Below are 986 nucleotides of genomic sequence, written 5' to 3'. Positions count from 1 at the left end.
TATATTTAATTTTTTTATCCTATTGTTTTACAACCCCCCCTCATTATTATTATCTTCATCATTACTATTATTTTTGTTATTATGATTAAGACCAATATTATTATTATCAGTTACTGTTGTTATTACTATTCATTAATATTCTTATTTGGTTTTAATGAGACCTTTAATTTTGATATATGTGAGTATGAATTTATGCTATTGAAGATAAGTGTGTATTTTGGATAATGTGCCTTCAGACGGATTTATATAAATCAGGTTTGATCCAGTTGAATGTCCTTTTTACAAACACACTTAGTGTATTTGAACTGATACTGATATAGATAAATTGAGAAGTAGGAGAAGGGTTGGAGATGAAGATGACACATGGATTTTAAATGTTGGATACACCATTTAGGAATAGAATTTACATTTTCTCGGACTTCAGCATGTCTCCTTTTTTTTTAGAAATAGGTTCCGCCTAAATCTATGAAGCTCTACAAAATATTTTCCATATTCGTCCTATTCTTTTGAATAACAATGTATAAACTTGCATCTGGATTTCCTTTTTACAGACAGACAGTACTTGGAACTGATGATAACATGCATAAGTTGAGTGGAGAGGAAGATTCAGAGATGAAGTCACACTTGGATTTTGACTAACGCATACATGATTTAGGAATAGAATTCATGCTTCTTTATTTATTCTGCAGTTCTTCTAACAAAAACAAGTTTCAGGCTAAATCTTTGGAACCATACAAAATAGGCCATATTCATATCCCATTCTTTTAAATAACAACTTTCATCAGATAGAATTTACTGTACAGTTTTTGAGTGACTGAAATGCGTAAATTTCTTTTTACATGGAAAAAAAAAATGTAAAAAGGAAAGGTAAAGTATAGAGTTCATAAGCATTATGGAGGTGGGAGAACAGTAACCACTGCAAAGAACAAAATTTACAGGAAGCAGCGAGAATTTTATTGATAAAAAAGATCCATAAATATAAATCA

Source organism: Penaeus vannamei, chromosome 17, assembly GCF_042767895.1.
Source record: "Penaeus vannamei isolate JL-2024 chromosome 17, ASM4276789v1, whole genome shotgun sequence".
Classification (NCBI taxonomy): Eukaryota; Metazoa; Arthropoda; class Malacostraca; order Decapoda; family Penaeidae; genus Penaeus; species Penaeus vannamei.
Note: the sequence above shows the minus strand (reverse complement) of the source record.